Source organism: Camellia sinensis, chromosome 6 (assembly GCF_055761805.1).
Source record: "Camellia sinensis isolate YWXY chromosome 6, ASM5576180v1, whole genome shotgun sequence".
Lineage (NCBI taxonomy): Eukaryota > Viridiplantae > Streptophyta > Magnoliopsida > Ericales > Theaceae > Camellia > Camellia sinensis.
This window is the reverse complement of record NC_138966.1, coordinates 200647936-200671032: the sequence shown is the minus strand read 5'-3', so window position 1 is coordinate 200671032 and position 23097 is coordinate 200647936. Positions and strand designations below refer to the sequence as shown.

General features: G+C 38.8%; 1 long non-coding RNA gene and 1 pseudogene across 1 annotated transcript; one reads left to right on the top strand and one right to left on the bottom strand.

Moving 5' to 3' along the window:
- Positions 1–3290: 3290 nt before the first annotated feature.
- Positions 3291–6520, bottom strand: LOC145793160 (uncharacterized). The gene is made up of 3 exons (XR_014333811.1): positions 6284–6520; positions 5409–6242; positions 3291–3552 (listed from the first exon to the last, which is right to left on the bottom strand). It is a non-coding gene; the product is annotated as an uncharacterized LOC145793160 (long non-coding RNA).
- Positions 6521–15696: 9176 nt separating this feature from the next.
- On the top strand, positions 15697–22863 carry LOC145793996 (uncharacterized; annotated as a pseudogene).
- The last annotated feature ends 234 nt before the right edge of the window (positions 22864–23097 follow it).

Sequence of the window (23097 nt, the reverse complement as noted above, 5' to 3'; positions counted from 1 at the left end):
TTTCATCTATGGGATTTTCTAGGGTTAAGTTTAATTTCTGTAAACACAGAAAGTGATATTCTGGTGTATTTTTCAGAAATGGCAATTGTCACTGATGTTGTTACTACTACTAATGTTGGTGGGGATTTGAACCCCAGGGCAACTGGCTTGCCAACCCCTATTGCTGTGACCTCTGTGGTCAATCCTAGTGTTACTCTGGCTGTTCCGGGAGGACTGTTCAGTCACCATGAGCGCCTAGATAAATTTGCTGGGGTGAACTTCAAGAGATGACAGTCAAAGATACTGTTCTACTTGACCATGTTGAACCTTGCAAAGGTTTTGAGTGAGGATCCTCCGCTGTGGCAGAGAATGAGGCAGACAGACAGAAAGTCATGGCACTTGACACATGAAATCAGACAGACTATCTTTGCCAAAACTATGTGTTCAACAGCTTGGCAGATTCACTCTACAATGTGTTTTGTGCCAAGCGCGTAGCAAAGGAGTTGTGGGAATCTCTGGACAAGAAATACAGGACTAAGGATGTCGGGGCAAAAAAATTTGTCATTGGTAGGTTCTTAGACTTTAAAATGATAGATTTAAAAACTATGATGAGCCAAGTCCAGGAGTTCCAAGTGATCTTGCATAAAATTCATCCTGAGGGAATGCGAGTCATTCCAAGTTGCTGTGATCATTGAGAAACTTCTCAATGGTTGGAAGGACTTCAAGAACTTCTTGAAGCACAAGCGCAAGGAAATGTCAGTTGAAGAGTTGATTGTCTGACTCCGAATTGAGGAGGATAATAGAAAGAAATAAGGGAGTACCTCCTCTGTGAAGGCTAATGTCATTGAGCATGGAAAATCTTCTGAGGTGAGGAAGAAGCCCTCTGTGAACAAGGGCTCAAAGCTGGGGCCAAGGGGTTGTGTTGCAAAGAAGCCGACATACAAGCTGCAGGAACCTGTTTATCGGTTCTTAGAAAAGTGTTACAACTGTGGTGACGAGGGGCATCGGGCTAGTGATTGCTGCAAGCAGAATAAGCCATACAAAACCAAACCCCGTGCTCACATGGTAAACATGCAAGATCACTCCTATGATGAGGATGACATGCACTTTTCTGCCGTTGTCTCTGAGGTAAATATGGTGGGTTCAAACCCAAGAAAATGATGGATTGATACTGGGGCTACACGCCACGTTTGCTCTGAGAAGAAGCTGTTTACAACTTTCGAGCTGATTACAAATGGCGAGAAGTTGTTTATGAGGAATTTTGCTACCTCAATTGTTAAAGGGAAAGGAAAAATGGTCCTGAAGTTGACCTCAGGAAAGGAGCTGACCTTGAACGAAGTCCTGTATGTTTTTGACATTCGTAAAAATCTTGTCTAGGGGTCTTTTCTCAACAAACATGGTTTTCACATGGTCTTCGAGTTCAACAAGGTTGTTCTGACCAAGAGCGAAGTGTATGTGGGTAAAGGTTATATATTGGGGGTATGTTTAAACTCAATGTAATGACTGTTATCTCAAAGATGAATAAAGATGCATCTTCTTCTACTTACATGCTTGAGTCTTCCAATTTGTGGCATGGAAGACTAGGACATGTGAACTTTGAACCTGTACGTAGATTAATCAAGTTAGATCAAATATCATGTTTTAAGATTAATCCGAAATACAAGTGTGAAACTTGTGTTGAAGCGAAGTTGACAAGATCTTCATTTCAGTCTATTAAAAGAAGTTCAGAGCCGTAGGATTTAGTGCATAGTGATGTGTGTGACTTAAAGTTTATACAATCACATGGTGGCAATAAATACTTCATCACTTTTGTTGATGATTGCACTAAGTATTGTTATGTGTATTTGCTCAAAAGTAAACATGAGGCTATTGACAAGTTTGTTCTTTATAAGAATAGAGTTGAGAATCAATTAGACCGCAAGATTAAGGCTTTAAGAAGTGATCATGATGGTGAGTATGAATCACCGTTTATTGAGATTTGTGCTCAATCTGGGATTGCCCACCAAACCACGGCGCCTTATTCTCTTCAGTCAAATGGAACTGCTGAGCAGAAGAATATGACGATAAATGAGATGATGAATGCAATTTTGATAAGTTATGGATTGCCATAGAACTTGTGGGGGGAAGTAATTCTCTTTGCGAATTACATCTAAATAGAATCCCATGGAAGAAAATAGACAAGACTCCATATGAATTATGGAAAGGCCATAAGCCTTCTTATAATTTCCTACGAATGTGGGGGTGTCTTACAAAAGTGGCGGTACCTACACCCAAGCGGATTAGGATAGGTCCAAAAAACGTGGATTGTATATTCATTGGTTATGCACATAATAGTAGTGCATATAGGTTTCATGTCACAAGTTTGATATTTCAGATATCCACAAGAGTACTATAATGGAGTCAAGGAATGCATCCTTCTTTGAAGACGTATTTCTTTGCCAAACCCGAAGAGAGCATCAAAGTTCTGAGAAGGAACTTGAAGATGATCAAGTAGATGATCAAGATGAGAACGTAGATGAACCAAGGAGTAAGAGGGCTAGGACTGCCAAGTCCTTTGGTTCCGACTTCTTGACTTATATGTTATGGAACTTGAAGATGATCAAGTAGATTATCAAGATGAGGACGTAGATGAGCCAAGGAGTAAGAGGGCTAGGACTGCCAAGTCCTTTGGTTCGGACTTCTTGACTTATATGTTAGAAAGAGAATCTCAAACTTTCCATGAAGTTGTGACTTCACCTGAAAGTCCCTTATGGAAAGAAACAATTAAGAGTGAAATTAACTCCATCTTACAGAACCATACTTGGGAGTTCGTTAATCTACCCCCAGGTAGTAAGCGAATCTTTAGAGGAAAGATGAAAACGGACGGGTCAATTGATAAGTATAAAGATAGGCTAGTTATCAAAGGATACAGACAGAGAGAAGGCTTGGATTACTTTGATATGTATTCACCTGTGACAAGGATTACATCCATTCACATGGTGATTGCGATAGCCGTTTTACGTAGTCTAGAGATACATCAGATGGATGTAAAGACAACTTTCTTAAATGGAGATTTAGATGGAGAAATCTACATGGAACAATCCGAGGGGTTTTCAGCTCCAAGAAAAAATTAGAAAGTCTATAAGCTTGTCAAATCATTATATGGTTTGAAACAAGCGCCTAAGCAATGACATGAAAAATTTGACAACGCTATGTTGTCAAATGGGTTTAGAATCAATGAGTGTGACAAGTTCATACATGTTAAAGACACTGACAGGGGTTATGTCATTTTGTGTGTGACGCCCCAAATTTTTTTGAACATCAAGGGAAATTAAATAAACAAAATGACTTAATAAACTAAAAAGTTGACATCTTAATAGGGTAATCCAATTCTCGTACATAACCAAATGCCCAAATAACAATAGATAAAAACTTAAAATTATCCAAATACAACATCAAATGAAATTACAAAGTCCTTAATATCTATTATATAACATAATATAATTTACTCGGCTCTACTCGGGGTTTCAGGTCAGCCAAGGCTCTACGTTAGCGTCGACTCCATTTCAGCTTCAATTATTTTCTCGCCAAGACCTGGCATAAAACGCCAGGGCAACAAAAATATATGCCATGAGTTTTGCAACACAGTAAGAAAACATAACCAACCTACCATTCCTTTTAAGAGAAAAAATTAATGAGATTATAAACATGAGATGACAATATAATTGTAAGCATAAATTACAACCATTAAAATAATTTCAATAATTTTAATAAATTAAGTGACACTCGAAATCTCACCAAAGAGATTTAACTTACCAACCACTAAGCATGGCAACGGTTAATTTGAAACCCTCCCTTGGTCAAATATTCAAGTGTTACCAACCGTAACTACCAGGGATGCCCACGTCCGGAGTTATATACCCAAGTAGTGGCATCCGTGGTCTGCCCCAAGGAAACGGTCTGCCAGGGGTACGTAACCTCCCTGTGTGCCACCAGCACATTCACCCTTATTCCAAAACCAAATACCGAAAAGGGTTCAAATAAGTCCCGTGCCATCTTAGAGTTTCGCAACACAATTTACGTGAGAATTCTCAAAACCAGGGCTCACCCTGAACAACCGGTATTAACCGTCAATCCCTTGATTTCATACACTCTTTAAAATCAGGACTCACCCTGAATAACCGGTATTTACCGTCAACCCTTAATTTCGTATACTCTTTAAAACCCAGACTCACTCTGAACAACTGGTATTAACCGTCAATTGTTAACTTTGTATATGCCGTTAATCATTTCAGTTAATTTTAATAGTACTCACAAATAATTTTAAATTTTAATCACAATTGATGTTATATCAACTCATTAAAATTCCCAACATAAAATATTGCACATGTCACACAATAATAAATAAATGTACAGCATTTAAATAAACAATTTATTTAAACCATGGTATGAAATAATAGTTTAGATACAGAGAAAGTAAACCAAAGTCACACACGTGCATGGATCTTTAATTTACAAGATTAGACTACCACAATATTAAATAAACCACAATACACCCATACATGGATTACTAATTTACTATATTTGATGAATTGGACCAACACAATAATTGATTTTTATCCGAATAAATAATTAAAGTCATGATCTTAAACCTGTCTGGAAATTTTCAGGTTATACCTTAGGTAATAAAAATTATAAATAAATTATTTATGCAGTTCTAAAATTCGTGGAAATGTACAGAATATTCAATAAATATGTTTGGGTCATTTTTCAGGAATAATTTTCCCAAAAATAAGTTATAATATAATTCTGTAAAATTCTAAGAAATTTTATGACACAGATTTATCACATTTTCTTAAATTAATTCCATACTTAAATTTATAAATCAAACCCACAATCTCAAAATTTAGTATGAAATTAGACTTCTCAAATTTCATATTTTAGTTAGAAATTTCCAGATTTGGATTAATATGGAATTTTTAATAAGCTTTTAAACATATACTAAAATATGTCTTACAGTAGCAGATTTAATTATAAATTTGTATAAATTCGTACCAAGCTCAATAATTGTTAAGAAAATTCCTGGGTGAACTAGACATCATTCTCAACAACTTTGTAGAAGAAATCATTTCAAAATTTTGAGCATAAAATTGTCTAAAAATTCGTACAAGTTTCTAGCAGATTGAAGAGTTATATAATCAAACCAAATAAAATCTTTAATCATCTCTTTAATGGCACAAATTACACATGCAAGTCTAAATCCAAGATTATATCATGATTTTAAGGCTACTAATAAAGAAATGACCTTCAAATATTTAACATACCAATCACAAATTCACATACAACTATAAACAAAATTTTATCTAAAGTTTTAGCTATGTTAACATATGAACACAAATCTAAATATTTAACAATTAAAAAGAATGAGACGGTTATGAGAGTTTTCTTACTATGTTAGGTTGTTAACGATTTATCGTCCGAATTTGATTTATGATTCTGATCATAAGATATGATTGTCCTGGCTCCATGATCGTCTTGCTAAAATTTCACATCAATCGGACGCGATCTCACCGTTGATCTGCCATTGGATTCTCTTAGAACTTTTAGTTGTTGATCATCATCTTAGACTCAGAATTTGCAAGATCTAACCCCAAAAATGGATTCTACACGTCGAAAAACCTAAGGGTGGTCATCCCCAAAGTCATAGGACCACTCGATTAACCTAAAGGTACTAGGGTGCACCGTAGCAGCATGGGCCGAGAAACACAGGATAAAATTTAAGCTCATCTTCTCCAAAGCCGTAGCATGCACGAACAGAAGAGACCCAGAAATTTGGTTTCAATGTCCCCAGTTCAAATACTTGTATCTTCTTCATCGTAACTCCGTTTTATCTTATTTTTCTGTCATTGGATTCACCTCACGGCCTAGTTTTTGGTTCACTACTCACACGCCTCGTTCAGTCTCTTTTTGCATGCCGTCGGACCTTCAAAATTTGACCAAAAATAAGATTATTTTCCTACCGTCTCGGACATTTCTTCGAACCATCTTTCGGACTCCATAACTTTCTTAATTCTTAACGGTTTTACTTCATTCTTTCGCCAATCTCTTCAACTTACTCCGTACTTCATCTTACATGATCCATTTTTCTCAATTCTTCCCGGAATGGATGGTTTTGGCATGCCGAAAGTAAGCCGAAAACCAACTTTTGAAATTCAAAATAAATTTCTCTAACTTTGCTTCTTTCTCCTCCATCTTCTTTCTTCTTCTCTTTCTTCACCTACAACCTCCTCCATCTTCTTTCTTCTTCTCTTTCTTCACCTACAACACTTTGTGGATGGTGGTTCTAGATGATAATAGAAATAGGTGATGGTGGTGGTGCCGGTCCGACGGTGCGCCAATGGTGGTGAAATTCGCGGGTTGGCGATAGTGTGGGTTGAGGCCATGGCTATGGAGGTTGGGGAGGAGGAAAAACATAGATAAAGGAGAAAGAGAGTTTTGAGAATGAGAGGTAGAGGGAGAGAGAGAAATGAAACGGATAGAGAGAGAGGGCTATGCAATTGGAAGAGAAGCAAAATGAGGAAGAGTAAAAGAAGATAAAAGAAAATGAAAAGAAATAAATAAATAAAAAAAAAAAAAAAGAAATTGAACACTTGGTCAGCATGTTCACCACGTTGCAGGTGGAATGCAAGAAAACCTGGGGTAGCAACCCATGGTTTTTGATTGGGTTTTAGTACAGCAAATATATGGTTTCAGTGTAATTTGATTACCAAAAAAAATATAGAGAAAAATATAATAAAAATATCATACGGTTCAGAAATTAATATTGAGTAATAATATAAAGTCAAAAATATTTTATTTTATTTTATTTTGAATAAATTTTCAGTATAAAAATATACAGACTATTAAATTCAAAATATTGTGAATAATTATTTAAGAAAATTAAAAATATACATATTATTTTTATTATATAAAAATACGGGGTTTCACATTGTGTCTATACGTAAATGACATACTCATTGTTGGCAGTAATGATGAAATGGTTCGAACTACCAAGAGATTGTTAAACTCTAAGTTTGACATGAAAAATATGGGCCTTACAGATGTCATTCTAGGCATTAAGATTACCAAAACATCTAGTGGTATTGTATTTTCTCAATCTTACTACGTTGAGAAGATACTTGAGAAATTTGGTAAATCAGATACAAGTGTGTCTAGGACATTAGTAGACGTGAGTTTACATTTGACTAAGAATAATGGTGAGAGTGTCTCTTAGTTAGAATATTCTTAGGTCATTGGAAGTTTGATGTATCTGATGAGTTGTACAAGGCCGAATATAGCCTACTTTGTTAGCAGGCTTAGTAGATACATGAGTAATCCAAATGTCACTTATTGGAGAGGCATTATGTGGGTGTTAGGTTATCTACGCTACACCCGGGATTATGGGCTGCATTATACCAGATACCTGGCGGTACTAGAAGGGTATAGTGACGTTAATTGGATATTTGATATAAAGGACTCTAAATCCACTAGTGGTTATTTGTTTACCTTCGGAAGGGCAGCCGTGTCTTGGAAATCTTCCAAGCAAACGTGTATATCGAGATCAACGATGGAATCTAAGTTTATTGCTTTGGATAAAGCAACTGAAGAAGCTGAATGGCTTTACTAGTTCGTTGAGGATATTCCACGTTGGCCGAAACCTATGCCTGCTATCTGTATTCATTGTGATAGCCAATAGGCAATTGGACGGGCACAGAGTCATATGTATAATGGAAAGTCTAAACATATCCGTCGTAGACATAATCTCATACGACAACTGTTCTCTAATGGAGTTGTCTCTCTATACTATATAAAGTCTAAGGACAACATTGCAGATCCGCTAACCAAAGGGTTAACTCGAGAGTTAGTAGAAACGTCATCAAGAGGAATGGGGTTAAGGCCTTTAGTAATGTTACCGGAACGGAAAACCCAACCTAGCTGACTAGAGATCCTAAGATCTAGGTTCAAAGGGACAACCTAATTTCGTGTAACAGGTGAGTCATTGAAAAGGTAAATCCTCTTGCTCATTTCTTTGTACAGTGATACCCGGTGGGGGTGGAACGTTAAGCTAATACTTTTAATGACCTAAGTAATATGAACAGTCAACCGTGGTATAATGAGATACCTTATACAGGTCATCTATGTGAGTGCGGAGTGAGGCCGTTTCTTTAAGAATTGGTAAGGTCGAATTTTTTAAAGCCACTCACTGAACCAGGCTAGTGTTCTAGGGCCATACCGGACACGCAAGTGAGAACAAGAACAATGGTTAGACTAACTCTTTTGTGAGGTTTATTGTCTCGATTTACACAAACGGCAAAACAGTTCATGACAACACGTTCACTGGTCAGCTAGTAAATCCTTTAGACTTTCACTACGAAAGGTTTAAGGCCAACAGCTACCTTTTCTAATGCAGAGCTAGTCTATGTGTTTTCTCTCCGAGTCTTTGTTGTAAACGTTGTCCGTTTTCTTCATTCGGTCAATTTTTATTCACGTGGGGAATTGTTATAAAAAAAATTTTGATTTTATGGTGACTTTAATGTGAAATTAAAGTACGTCCCAACCATTGGTTGAGGTGGGATTAAATGGGTTTAGATTCTTTATAACAAGGTCTTTACATCACAAAAAGAATGACCAAAAACCATTGAGAATTGAATGAGAAATTGTCTCATAAATATGGCCTCATGAATGAGGTATTGGGAATTGTATATAACTACCAATCCCACGGTGATTGTAGAGGAAAGGTTTAATGGGTATTTAAACCTCAAGATTATGAGAAGGGCCTGAGCCTTTTGGGACATCCAAATTTTCTGAAGGAAGGGAGGCATGGATACTTTAAGGATGGGCTTGGGCCAAGACTATAGTTCAAGGTGGTTATGGCAAAATTGCCACATACCCACGCACGCCGCCCGCCGAGTCGAGGTCTGGGTCGGGGGGCGGGGGCTGGTCCGGGAGTGGGTGGGTCGGGTCTGGGTTCGAGGTCCGTGGGTCGTAGATCTTGGGGCTTGGGCTTGGGCTTGGGCTTGGGCCTAAGGCCTAAGGCTTGAGGCTTGAAGCTTGCTGGAATGGATTAGGTTTGGGCTGGGCCAGTTTAGTGGTCCACCAACCTAATTTTTTTGGGGCCAAGTCTGCTGCAGATATACACACTTGTGTATACAGCAAATAAATACCAAATATTTTTCCCCATCAGTTTTGATCCATTACTCCAGCAGTTTTGCAGGAGTAATGGTCATTAGTTGCCAGCCTTCATAGGCATTAGATATAATAGTGTATATAATTGTGTATATAATTGTAGTGTCAGAATATGACCAATAATGGTAGGTTTTTATTTATTATTGCAAGACTTTTTTGATCTTATATTTATTTTTTGTAAAACTTTTGTCCAAGCCTATGTCTAGGCTTATAGTCTTTGGTAGAAAGATGTAAAATTTTGGACGTATTGGTGTGCTAATTTTCTACAATGTAATAATGTTAGTAGACTAGGATGACTTTATGGTTTTGTTTGTATATGTGAGATGTATTCTATAAATTGGCTTTCAAACCAACATAATGAACAATGTAAATTCTCTCTATCTTTGTGTTTTCAACTTCGTCTCTAATTCCATAATCTCCATAACTCGATCATAATTCCATAATAAAAATAGTAGAAAGCTCATTTTCTTTTTTGAAAGGATTTGTCTGACCACTTTCCACCTAATAATGCAGGTTGCTCCACGTGTCCGGGATAAGGTTGGAGTCGATCAAGAGACAGCTGCATTTGATAGTGGGGTCCACTATGCTTCCATCATGTTGATGAGATTGTGATATTCTTCATCAGTCTCTAATGGAGGAGAATCCGGATTCTGGCTGTATTGCTCATTCCAAAAATGTTCTACATCATCCGCGGTCATGGCGAGTTCCAACAGAAGATCCAAATTTTTTATCTTTTTGAGATTTAATAACAAGTCAAGAGCCTCATTAATTTGTGTAGGAGACCTTTGATATGTTATAGGAAAATGGGTTACAAATAGTATTCTACCATCTGTGACCATGAATGGCAATTTTGCTGAGCCATGGATATTGGACGATGCTTGTGAAACAGACATTAGACTGTCTATCCAATATTCTGTCAAAGAAAGTTTTTGGATATTTTCCGATCGCTCTCTCCGACGATCTTCAACTAAATAATCATCTTCAAATTCAAAATCTTCAGTTTCTTTAAGATACCAAATTTGGTATGGTTGGAAAAAATGTTCTCGTTCCCGCCAACCAACAGTGCTGGAGATCCAGAAAGTAAAATATTTGCTCTATCAAAAGCCTTTTACTACCCATGAAAGCATTGCTTTGATAATCATTGGATATTCTATCTACTGGATTGGATCTAAAATTTAGAAAATAACTTGATTAATTATTCCCCAATCTATATCTTCAAAATACCACATGTCATGATTTGTCATGATGGTTATTTTGGGAATTCCATCTTTAAAATTTAATTTATCATAAGATCGTTCTAAGATTTGTCTAATCTTATCACGATGATCCTCAACTCTATTTTTGATTAACATAAAAATTTCTTTTGGAAGCAAAGTTCTTGCTTTTTAAAAAAAACAAAATCTTTTTATTTGTTCAAAAACTGGATCGGAAAACTCATCTGATATGAGGTCTGATAGCTGAAGAAAATTGTTTATTTTTTCAAAATTAAAATCTTCATTCCAATTCATTTGTTTAAGAATATTGAAACAAAGATTTTACAAATCTTTTAATTTAGCTGTTTGCTCTGCTAATTTGTTGGCCAGAATTCCCGTGTGTTTTCGAAATTTCACTTTGTTGTCTACAATGTGAGTTTTCCAAACTCCATTGAGTTTTGTATAAATTTCTCTGGATATACCAGGGTTGAAAAAATCTTTTATGTCAGATTCATCTGATCTAGATGTCTGAATATTAGTTGGAACTGGGCTAGTTCTCATTTGACAAAAATTCTTTTGATAAACAGGCATAGCTAGTGCACTGCAAAAAGCTTTTTTAGCTTTGTTCATGCTATCATATGATTTATGATTGGCTTTTGGAAATCCGCAAACTTGCTTATTGCATTCATTCCAGTCTGTGCAAATTCCAGGTTGTTTTCCTGCGAATACAACAAGAACCCTTTCTTGTTTGGGAATTGCTTTTTTAGCAATTGTCACCCAATCTCCTTGAGCAGGTTGTTTATCCTTGTTCATTGTTTCCTCCTGGTCTAAAGGTCTTCTGCAAAAATTAAAATTACTTGTTTAGTAATTTAATTTTTTGAAACAATTCCTACTAAGAAAATTTGTAAGAAAATTGTTAGTACCTTTAAGATGTTCAGCTTCAAAACTATATTCAGAAATTTTATTATACCAGACCAATCTTTTTCCTTACTCAATAGGTTTTTTATTGATCAAGAAATCTCTTACTGCTTTATTATCAATGCGTACAATAAAATTTACTAGGACTAAATAAATATGAAAACTTTTTATTGCCAATTTTATTGCAAGTAATTTTTTGTCAAAAATAATATATTTCTGTTCATGTGGTTTAAATGTTCCAGAATTATATCCACAAATTAATTCTTCTTTTTGTAATTTTATAGGTATTGGACTTTTTCTTGGTCTAATCCCATTTTCTGATAAAGGTAGGTATCTCTTTATCACGCCATAAATTACTTGGCATTACTTTAAGAACACATCCCAAGCATGCTTCTGAGGCATCTGTTTCTAAAATTAATTTATCACTTGTTTTAGGAAGATAAAGATCTGGTAAAGTTTTAACATTTTCTTTAATTTGTTTAATTAAAGCAACATCTTCTACTGTCCATTCAAAAATAACATTTTTCCTCAATTTGGTTAACCAGAGAACTTCTATTTTTGAAAAAATTTCATCCATAATTTAAAATGCTTAATAAACTCTGTAATTATGTTATATTTTCAAGAGTATCAAGAAAATCTCGTACTTTGGACAAAATATGTTCCTGTAATTTTAAACCTTTCTGGTCTAAAATTATTCCCAAAAATTCAATTGATTATTTCTCTAGTTCAATCTTTTTTGAAGACAAAATAATTCCATATTTTTGAAATTTTTCAAAAAGTAATTTAAAATGTTTCATATGTGTCATGACCCAAACCCGCCCCTATAGGTTTAGCATCATAACCGACCAGTAATCTTTGGACTACCGAAGGCCTCTGATTAAGGCCGAAATGTACGTCATTGAGGCCGTTAATTAGAATCTCTTAACTTCACTTGCTGGTCAAACTGTATATTTTATGTGTGTTGAGTGTCAATCAGGTTGTACATCGTTGGAGCATAAAATGAGCAAAAAGACAGAATTTGGGCAGAGTTGACTTTCTCGCATGTGCGTTGACTTTTCCCGCACGTGCGTTGACTTTACCGCACGTGCGTTGACTTTTTCTGGAAAAGTCAAACCGACGTTTTAAACCTGTTTGGACGAGATTGGAAGTATAAAAAGGCAAGTAAAAGGCTGGATTAGGGTTCAAAAATTTTCTTGACCTAAAGAGAGAGGCTAGGGTTTGAAAAAGAGGAAGGAACAAGAAGCTTCAAGATGTCTCCCATGGCGGTTCCTTCTCCATCTACCTCCTCCCACTCCTCCATGAGTGGCTAGTCTCCTTTTCTAGGGTTTTGAAGAAACCCCAGCCATGTAATAGGTTTTTCTTTGTTGATTTTATATTATGTAAAGGTTTGAACCATTGTATGGTGTTTTAGAAATTCTTTATATATAATTTTCATTATCTTTTCAAATATTTGACCTTCTGTGATTGTTGAATATTATCCATACATGAGTTTTCTATTCCTTCACATTCAAGGTATGGGACGAACCATGCTACGAGGAACGAGTCGTATCACTACCCTAGTTTAGAGTGAACGATTCGTATTACTTGAGATGGTTCGTGCTCATATATTGAATGTGATAATCTTCTTGTTAAATGCTTTGAGCTTGTAGTTGCGAAGCATTAATCCGTTCAAACCATAGCATAATTAATTTCAATTGGAAACCCTAATTATGTGGTTAGTGGTGAATTCTCTACCCTAGGATTTTTTCCAAATTCAGTAAACCCAATTTCATTTATTATTGATAATTTAATTCCTTAGTTTAATTTATTCGTTATTAAATTAGGTTATAAACAACCAATCTTTTTATCAAAATTAATTTAGGAATTTGACAATTAAATTAGTTTAATTTCACAATAGTCCCTGTGGATCGATACCTGGACTTGCCATTATTCTGATAGAATCTTTTGGTATAGTTTAGTATTTAATTTTGGTGTGTTCAACGACCCATCAAATTTTGGCGCCGTTGCCGGGGACTTCTAGCGAAATTAGTTAATTTAAAGTTACATTCTTATTTTAATTTTTAGTTTAGGATTTTATGCTTTTGGTGTTGCTAAGTGTGCAGAGCGTTTGAAATTGGCGCTATCACTGAAGTGCAAGCGGAGCTCAGCCGAGCTTTAAAAAAAAAAAAAAAAACCGCAGCGCTAAAGTGAGTAAACAGAAGCAAACACTCACAAGCAAAGCACCAGAGTGCTAAAACGGAAGTCAAAGCTCAAACAGAGGTTGGAGACAACGTCTACACGTCAACCATCCGTAAGACGAGTAAAGCGTTTTCGTTAAACCGCTGTGAGTATTTCTTCCTTTGGTATTTTTCTTTCATACTTAGTGCACAGAGTCGGAACTTGTTGTGTGTGTTTGGGTAGTGTATGCACCGGTGTCGTTCTTATCGCCCTGAATTGTGGAGTTTGGACCTTGAACTAGAAAGGACCCTTAGGAGACTTAGGACCTCAGCCCGTATTCCTAGGCTTGAATATTCATACATTGAGCCATTAGAGATGGCAGATCCTAATGTCCCGAATGAGCCTAATCGGACACTTAAGGATTATTTTACACCCACCGTATATACATCACCATCATGCATCCAATTACCCAACACCACTGCTGCTTATTATGAGATTAAGGCCTCGTTTGGGAAGGCTCTATTTTAGCCAAAAAAGTCAAAAAGTTACTAAATTAGCCAAAAAGCCAACAACTCATATCAAAAAGTCAAAGATTCTCTTTTCTCTCTACTTTTTGCACATCTTTTCGTAATTAGCCGAAAAGTCATCCCAAACATACAAGTTTTTTTTACCTACCTTTTTAGCCAAATAGCCAAAAAGTTACTAAATTAGCCTGTTCCCAAACGAGGCCTAAGTCCAGCACTATACAAATGCACCCATCATTCTATGGACTAACTCATGATGACCCTTATAAGCATTTGAATGAATTTTTGGAAATTTGCTCGACAGTGAGGATCCAGAATTTCACAAATGAGGCCTTAATGTTGCGATTGTTTCCGTTCTCGTTGAAGGATAAAGCCAAACACTGGCTAAATTCTTTACCTGCTAATTCAATCACAACTTGGGACCAATTACAGCAACGGTTCTTGGAGAAGTACTTTCCCATAGGTAAAACCAACCAGCTTAGGCGAGCCATCACAAACTTTGCTCAAATGGATGGCGAGCAATTCCATGAGACGTAGGAAAGACTTAGAGACCTTCTCCAACAGTGTCCTCACCAGCAAGTGCCTAATTGGCAACTTGTTCAAACATTTTATTATGGCTTAACTGAGCCGCACTGCCAAATGGTGGATTCATCCTGTGGTGGGACATTTATGTCTAAAAATGATGCCGAGGCATGTCAATTGTTTGAGAACCTAAGTGATAATTCCCTCACCATGCATCCGCAGCCCGGCAAGTCCGGCAACTCGTAGTTAGAGCCCCGAAAAGAGGGGGCATTTATGGGGTCGGGCAAAACCTAGAGTTAGCACAACAAGTAGAGGCACTGTCCCGCAAGATGGACCAATTATTAGCTACGGGACATGCCCCTACCCAGCAAGATCAGCCTCAATTTCACGAGGCATGTGTTATTTGCGCGAGCCCCGCTCATGATTTGAGTGAGTGCCCTTCGGCATCACAATTTCCGGAGTTAGTCCAAGAGTATGTGAATGCGGCTCAAGGATTCTCCAACCTAGGTAATGATCCATACTCCAACACATACAATCCGGGATGGAGAAATCACCCTAATTTCTCATGGAGACCCCTTTCACAAAGCACTTCTTACAATCCTCCACCACCAAGGCAGAATTTCAATAATTTTGCCAACCAATCATCCTACCGACCACCGCAACCTTATCGACCTCCACAACCGTACCGACAACCACAACCCCCGCCTGTTCCTCAGGGCAACTCTGCCTTTGAGACTCAGGTTTTGGAAGTTCTCGCAGAACTTAAGGGGTTAGCACCAGTAGTTCACTCCCATACTCACTCTATTGCCAAGCTAGAGGCCCAATTGGGTCAAATGGCTAATAACATGAATCGAAGAGAGGAGGGAAAATTACCAAGTCAAACTGTGGCCAACCCTAAGGGACAATATGGGGCAGAGAGTTCGGGTGGGAATGGTAAGCAACATGAGCAAGTGCAGGCGGTGGTTGCTTTAAGAAGTGGTAGGGAGTTAGAGCCTCAGTCAGTTGCGTCTGATGCAACTAGAGTTAGGAAGGGTGACCACGGTGGTTCACCTAGAGAGAATAAGGGTGAGGGGAAAACACTTAAGAGGGATGACTTAGTCTCTAACACTTCATTTGAGCCCAAGGCACCATATGTGCCTAAGGCACCCTTTCCCCAGTGCCTTGATACATCATCTCCTTTTAATAAGAAGGCGACATCTATGGAGGCAATAATGGAGGTCTTTAAACAGGTAAAAATCAACCTCCCCCTGTTGGAGGCGATTAAGCAAGTACCATCATATGCTAAATTTTTGAAGGACCTTTGTACGCAAAAGCGTAAATCTAGGACACATGTATCCCAAAAAGTCCTACTCACGGAGCAAGTAAGCTCCATCTTGTTGAATGACACGCCTCCTAAGCTTAAGGACCTAGGTGCCCCAACCATTGCATGCATTATAGGGGGCCATTTCATTGATAGGGCCTTATTGGATTTAAGGGCTAGTGTTAATTTGTTGTCGTACTCTGTGTACGAGGAATTTGGGCTTGGCGAGTTGAAGCCTACTACTGTTACTCTTCAGTTGGCTGACCGGTCCCTCAAAGTGCCACGAGGCATGATTGAGGATGTGCTAGTTAAGGTTGATAGGTTCTACTTCCCTGTTGACTTTTTGGTTTTAGATATGGAACCGGTAGCCAGTTCAAGGAAACAAATCCCGGTGATTTTGGGTCGACCATTCTTGGCTACGGCCAATGCATGCATTAATTGTCGGACCGGGGTTATGGAGGTTTCATTTGGTAACATGCAAGTGAAACTTAATGTTTTCCAAGCATCACAACAACCTCATGAGAGAGATGAGTGCTTATTAGTAGATGTTGTGGATGAGATTGTTGAGGAGGCTTTGCCCTCCATTCTTGTAGAGGACCCTTTGGAGGCTTGTCTAGCTCATTTTGGGTTTGAAAATTTTGATATAGATGGATCAGTTGAGGAGGTGAATGTCTTGCTTAATTCTTCTTCTACACCGGATTTTCCTCCATGGAAAGCCCGGTTTGAGTCACTTCCTCCTCTGTCGAGAGAGCCTGCCACACCATCTTTGGTCACACCATCTACACTTGAGTTGAAGCCACTTCCGGCCACACTCAAGTATGCATTTTTAGGGCCACAAGATACTTTACCGGTCATCATTGCATCTGACTTGACTGCAGCGCAGGAGAGTCAGTTAATGAGTGTTCTCGTGGCACATCGGAGTGCTATAGGGTGGTCAGTGGCTGATTTGAAAGGGATAGATCCCTCCGTGTGCATGCATTATATACACCTAGAGGAGGACTCCAAACCTTCTCGCGAAATGCAACGGAGATTGAATCCTAATATGAAAGAAGTGGTAAAGAAGGAGGTTTTGAAATTGTTGGATGCGGGTATTATATACCCCATCTTAGATAGCAAGTGGGTGAGTCCCACACAAGTAATGCCTAAGAAATCGGGCATCACTGTTGTTGAGAATGAAGGAGGAGAGTTAGTCCCCACACGAACCACTACTGGGTGGCGAGTGTGCATTGATTATAGGAGACTAAATTCCTCGACTAGGAAGGACCATTTTCCCTTACCTTTCATTGACCAAATCCTAGAGTGGTTAGCGGGGCAGGGTTTCTATTGTTTTCTTGATGGCTATTCGGGGTATAATCAAGTCCCGGTGTACCCCGCTGACCAGGAAAAGACCACATTCACATGCCCTTTTGGCACTTTTGCTTACAGGCGCATGCCCTTTGGGCTGTGTAATGCACCGGCGACCTTTCAACGGTGTATGATGGCCATTTTCTCCGACATGGTGGAGAGATTCTTAGAGGTTTTTATGGATGACTTTTCGGTGTTTGGACCGTCTTTTAAGGAATGCCTTAGGAACTTGACTAGAGTGTTAGAACGATGTACTGAGGCAAACCTAATCTTGAGTCGGGAAAAGAGCCATTTTATGGTTCGTGAGGGTATAGTGTTGGGACACATTGTGTCCCCTCGAGGTATAGAAGTTGACAAGGCTAAGGTCGACCTCATTGCAGGCCTTCCTCCACCCAATTCCGTGCGTCAAATTAGGTCTTTCCTAGGGCATGCAGGTTTTTACTGTAGGTTCATCAAAGACTTTAGTAAGATATCACGTCCTTTGTGTAGTTTACTAGTTAAAGACGCGCCTTTTGTCTTTGATGAAGCATACTTAAAGGCATTCGAAACACTAAGAATGGCCTTGACCACCGCCCCAATCATGAAATCACCAGATTGGTCTCTTCCCTTTGAAATCATGTGTGATGCCTCCGATTATGCTGTCGGGGCTGTGTTGGGCCAAAGGGTCAATAAGGCACCATTTGCTATATATTATGCTAGTCACACTCTCTCGGATGCTCAATTGAACTACACTACTACCGAGAAAGAGTTGCTAGCTGTGGTCTTTGCCTTAGACAAATTCCGGTCTTATCTCCTAGGTTCCAAGGTCATAGTCTTCACTGATCATGCCGCTTTGCGGCATTTACTATCTAAGAAAGAGACCAAACCTAGGTTGATTAGATGGATTTTGTTGCTTCAGGAATTTGATTTAGAGATCCGTGATAAGAAAGGATCTGAGAATGTGGTGGCGGATCATCTCTCCCGAATCCTCGTTGAGTATAATAGCGACCCTCTTATTTTGCATGATTCGTTTCCGGACGAACAACTTTTTGAGCTGTCACAAGCGAGCCCCCCGTGGTTTGCACATATTGTGAATTACTTGGCCATTGGGCAAACTCCGTAGAATTGGTCTAAGCAAGACAAAGACCGATTCTTTTCACAGGTCAGGTATTACTTTTGGGAGGATCCGGAGTTGTTTAAATATTGCTCCGACCAAGTGATCCGACGGTGTGTGCCGGAGAGTGAGGTGCATAGCATTCTTACATTTTGTCATTCTTCTACATGTGGCGGTCATTTTAGTGGGCATAAAATGACCTCCAAGATTTTACAAAGCGGGTTTTATTGGCCCACAATTTTTAAAGATGCCCATCAATTTTGTAGAACTTGTTTGCACTGTCAGCAAATGGGTTCGATGTCTCGGCGTGACATGATGCCAATGTCCCCTATTCTTGTGGTAGAAATATTTGATGTTTGGGGGATTGATTTTATGGGCCCTTTCCCACCGTCGTTCGGGTTTGAGTACATTCTCTTGGCAGTAGATTATGTGTCTAAGTGGGTGGAGGCAATAGCTACCCGAACAAACGATCATAGAGTGGTAATCAAATTTTTGCATGAAAATATCTTTAGTCGTTTTGGGTTTCCTAGAGCCATAATAAGTGATCAGGGTACACATTTTTGTAACCGATTTTTTGAGTCGGTAGTTAAGAAATACTCTATCACCCATAAAGTTGGCGCTCCATACCACCCTCAAACTAGTGGCCAAGTAGAAGTCTCAAATAGGGAGGTAAAGCACATAATTGAGAAAATAGTGAGACCGGATAGGAAAGATTGGTCACAACGGTTAATTGATGCATTATGGGCTTACCGCACTGCTTATAAGACACCCATTGGGATGTCACCATATAGGGCGGTGTTTGGCAAAGCTTGTCATCTCCCGGTTGAACTTGAGAATCGAGTATTGTGGGCCATAAAGAAGTTTAACTTCGATATGGCCGCGGCTGGGCTCAACCAGAAATTGCAACTCAATGAGCTGGAGGAAATCCGGAATGATGCATATGAGAGTTCGAGAGTTTTTAAAGCTCGGACTAAGGAATTCCATGACAAGCACATTAATAGAAAATCTTTTGAACTCGACCAAAAAGTGTGGCTTTTTAATTCAAAATTGAGACTCTTTCTGGGTAAGCTAAGATCAAGATGGGATGGCCCCTTTGAGGTTGTTGAGGCATTTAGTCATGGTGCCGTTGAGGTGCGAGATCCAAAAACTGGCCATACTTTCAAAGTGAATGGCCAAAGATTGAAACCATATATAGAGGGGATTAGGAATGGGGATATGATTGAGTCCATTGCTTTGATGGACCCATTTTACTATGATTGATAAATTGATTTCTTGTTCTCTTTTCTTTCCCTTCTATGCTATTTTGTTTTTCTTTGTTCTCATTATGCTTTACTTGCGTCTAGGAGACTTTAAATCCTCTAAAGGTATAATTCCTTTGGTGTTTGCCGTGCCCGAACGGCATCTGACGGTCTGGTATGGCCACCTAACCGTGTTTGTAGTGAGTTCCTAGGAGACCAACTGAGATGGTGGAAACTAGAGTTCGAATGGCAAAGCCTAGAACACAAAGGTTTGGGATTTCCGAGACTAAAGTCTGGTTTAAATACCCAGGGGTGTGGAGATTGCTTCAAAACTACCTCGGCTTGAACTTTGTATAGCAGCTCCATAGATTGAGGTAGCTTTATGCGCCTCGATTCTGGATGCCAAATCAACCTAGTCTGTCACCCTGTTGGAGAATAGGGAAAGTTACAAATACAGTTAGGGAGAAAAGTAGTACCCGTAATTTTCGCGTGAAGATTATACCTTTAATGGGCATTCCGTATGTTCTTTTGTGCTATATTTATTTCGGATGTCAATTAAAGGTAGAAATGTTTATTCTCAGTGTTTAAAAGCATGCTTTCATGTTTATTTTCTGTGTTTATACTTGATCAATTTTAAATAAATAATACATAAAAAAAATGAAATCACCGCACGTGCGGGAAAATTTGGCAAAATCACGGTTGCACTCTGCTAAATAAGCAGGTGCGGAGGGGCGTGCGTTGACCAGCCGCACGTGCGACTTGACTCCCGCACATGCGGGACGCCGATTTTCCAAAAAAAAAAAAAATGCGCGGAGTTGAAATCGCCGCACGTGCGGCCTAGGCCCCGCACGTGCGGGAAAATTTGGTAAAATCACGGTTGCACTCTGCTAAATAAGCAGGTGCGAAGGGGCGTGCGTTGACCAGCCACACGTGCGGTTTGACTCCCGCACATGCGGGACGAAGAAAATTAAAAAAGAAAAAAGAAAAAAGAAAAAAAAAACCCTTATCTAACACAACTCACTCTCTCCCAATCACTCTCACTCTCAGATTTCTCTCTATCTCTATCTCTTTCTCTCTCTCTCTCTCTCTCTCAACCCCACAAACCCACCTTCTTCTTCTTCTTTTTCTTCTTCTTCTTCTTCTTTTTCTTCTTCTTCCCTTTTCTTTTTCTCTCTTCTTCCTCACTACCATCGTCTCACCGCCGGCATCACTTCCCTCTCCGTCCGGCGAAACTCCGGTGATCACCATTTTTTCCGGCGAACCTCTATTCTTTTTCTCTCTTTCTCCACTTTTTTGAGGTAATTTTTTCTTTTTCTTCTTTTCTTTCTTTTACGTAGATTTGTGAAGGTAGGAATCAATTTGTAGAGTTTTTGATTTATTTATTTATTTATTTTTTATCTTGATCTAGTGTTCATCTAAAAAAAAAAAATTGTTTAGCCATGACTGATCTACTTTTTTTTAGTATTTTTAGTGGTCATTATGATTTAATTTTCTTTTCTTTTATTTTTTTATTATTATTTTTATTTTTATTTTATTTGTGCTCTTTTAGTTGTAGAATGCATGTTTGTTAGTTTCTTTCAAAAAAAAAAAAAAAAGGAAGAAGACAACCAAACCCAAACTCGGCATATGAGAAAGATGCAGACTGCATGTGCGGCCCTTTTTGGCGCACGTGCGAAAAAAAAAAAAAAAACAATGGTACTAACACTAATCCTAATTTAGTTTTTTTTTATTTGGTATATTTGTTTAGTTTAAATTGCTTCGTAGTGATTCTGGGTTAGTTTAATTAGTTAGTGAAATTTGGTTTTATTTTTATTTTTCTTATAATTGTGTAGTTAATGATTTTATTTTTATCTTATTCTATGATGTCATTGTTCATATGATTACTAAGTAATTTAGTTTTTATTTTATTTTGTTTTCTGAAGTTTTATTTAATTTTCTTCTCTTCAATTAAAAAAAATAATACTAATAAAATAAAAAATTAAATAAATAAAAAATAAAATAAATAAATAAATAAATAAATATGTTTAGTTTTGGTTGTTTGATTCTATACTTTAGTCTATTTTGTAGTTTAGTTATTTTATAGTCTAGTTTAGTTTATTTTATTTTATAGTTTAGTTTAATGACATTTTACTTCATTTATTTAATTAATTTCGTTTTTACATAAAAAATAAAAAAATAAAAAAAAAAACCAAACAAACAGTGGGAATTGCATGTGGTACGTTAATGGGCAAATTTGTTCTTTCATATTTTATTTGATTCTCATGCTGGTTTCACGGGTATCTATATTTATTGTTGGTGTGTGCAGGATATGAGTCGCCGTATTTCTGCTCGGGCCTCCAAAAAGGCCAAGGGTGCATCCTCTTCGGCACTACCACCACCACCATCACCACCATCCTCGCCACCACCACCAGGTGACATGCCACGGCCGGAGTGGGCTTCACGCCCTCTTCACAAGCTCATGCAGTTCAATCTGCCATTTTTCCAGCGTGACGAGGACACTACTTGGGCTATTGAGCAGCTCCGACTCCGGCAACAGTTGGGCATTTGCGCTGTGACCGCGCCCACTTATCCTCGTCTGGTACGACTATTCTACCAGAACCTGCATGAGACACCCACCACGGTTGGACTGCTCTCTAACATTGATGGTCATGTTGTCCATATCACCTCAGCCATGATTGCCACAGTGTTAGAGTTTTTCGCCAAACCAGAAGATCAGCCTTTCCCGGAAGTTGAGGATTGACAACCCATCCATTGCCTCATCCAGCAATACTTCTCGGGAGCCCACGGTGACAACAGTTTCACATGCTTGCGGCAGAGCAAGCTACCTAGCCGCTTGTTTTTCCTTGATTCCGTGGTCCATAAGAATGCCCTTCCACTTGGGCATCGAGCTGAGTGCCGTTTGGAGTTTGTGCGGGTTTTACACGGGTATCAGCTTGGCTATCAGGTCCCGCTTGAGGATTTCATTTTGCTGCATTTGCAGAAATTTCTACGTGAGGCAGTTCGACCTACTCCTATGCAGAACCTGACTTGGCCACTACCATTCGCCAATTTGTTGACACTTGTGTTTGAGCTGAACCACCTCCCCATTGCTGAGGATGAGGAGATTGATAGAGGGTATCCGACATTCGGCCAGCGGGAATGGCAGCACAGCATATCTCGCATCCCGCAGCCGGTAGGTGCCCCAGTTGATGAGGCCCAGGACCCCGTACATGACCAGCCAGCTCATCCTGTTCCCCCCGTGCCTCCCCAAGGGGACCCACTCTACATGACTCGCGAGGAGTACTTACAGCTTCAGCACTCTGTCGATCAGGTCCACCGTACTCTTCGTGATCACCACCAGAGTCTCATGGAGTTGCGCACGGATTTTCAGGCTCATCGCGACTATTCTTAGGCGCGCTTCAATCAGCTACACGCCAACAACCTCGCCATCCGGCAACAGGGTCAGGATGACGCCTTCGAGACGCGCGCTTTGATGCAAGCCTTGTTTGCCCAGCATTTCCCACCACCACCACCACCACCGACTTCTCTGTAGTACCCGCCTATATACTACTTTGTCTCTTTTATTTTTATTTTTATTTTCCTTTTTCTTTTTCGTTTTTTCTTTTCTTCCCAAAAAAAAAAAAAG